The sequence below is a fragment of the Diprion similis genome, unplaced genomic scaffold, assembly GCF_021155765.1.
Source record: "Diprion similis isolate iyDipSimi1 unplaced genomic scaffold, iyDipSimi1.1 ptg000036l, whole genome shotgun sequence".
Lineage (NCBI taxonomy): Eukaryota > Metazoa > Arthropoda > Insecta > Hymenoptera > Diprionidae > Diprion > Diprion similis.
The window spans coordinates 27,501-28,663 of record NW_025724985.1 but is presented as its reverse complement, the minus strand read 5'-3'; positions in this window follow the sequence as shown (position 1 = coordinate 28,663).

Below are 1,163 nucleotides of genomic sequence, written 5' to 3'. Positions count from 1 at the left end.
AATCTTTGAGACAAGCATATGACTACTGGCAGGATCAACCAGGGAGCTTCGACATTGAATCTAGGCTCGGACGTGCGCCACCCATCGCCGCCGGGTCCTCAGGCCCGGTCGGCCACACGTCTAACTGTACGTTGTGTTTCGTGACCGGCGTCAGGCCGGTCGCGACTCCGTGTACCGCCGAAGCGGCACACGGTTGCGTTGCGTTCGAACGATCTCCCGTACCCGTCGGCTAGATTGAAAGCGTCTGGGATGGATTGATATCTCTTTCGTATTCGAGTTGGCGCTCGGTACGGAGCGAGTTGATGCGTGCGTTCAAAGGTTCGACCCTGCCGTGCGTAACGGAGAGCGAACTTCTTGCTACCGCGTCAAGGGCCATTCGGTCTGAGACACCGACCCGCGGTAATGCAGTGACGATTGAACATGAGCAGAGTTTCACGGTCTGGGGATACGGGATTGTACCCGTACGCCCGCGCTAGGTCGACACCGAACTGTACGGCACGTGCTGGCGCACTGTACCGAACGGTGACCGGCGGGCGCCGGGAACCCGGCCCGACCGACTCGCTCCTCTTACTAGTAGGAGCCCGGCCGCTAGGACGTCGGCGCCGATGCGGTGTTAACACGGTGGGCTTACGGGACGAAACCTTCGCGGGCTATCCGAAAAATTACTCGGCCTCGGGACTTTGTCGCCGGCGGGCGAGACTCGAGGGGCCGGATTTATTCAAAGTTTCGCCGGCCTACAGGGATCGGACCGAATCCGGTAGCCGGCGCATCGCCTTTCCGCCGAACGGGCCGAGGATCTCACGAAATTCCGTCCCCGTACAGACATCCGCGACCGGCGCATTGCCTTTCGGTCGATCGTGACTGAACAAAGTTTTTCGCCGGGCCGGCTCCCTTCCGAACCCGGGAGCCGGCGCATCGCCTTTTCGCCGATCTTGCCGAGGATTTTCACGAAATTCCGTCCCCGTACCGACATCCGCGACCGGCGCATTGCCTTTCGGTCGATCGGGACGGAACCAAGTTTTTCGCCGGACCGGCTCCCTTCCGAACCCGGGAGCCGGCGCATCGCCTTTTAGCCGATCTTGCCGAGGATTTTCACGAAATTCATGCCTCGTACCGGCATCCGCGACCGGCGCATTGCCTTTCGTTGGAACAAGACGAACGTC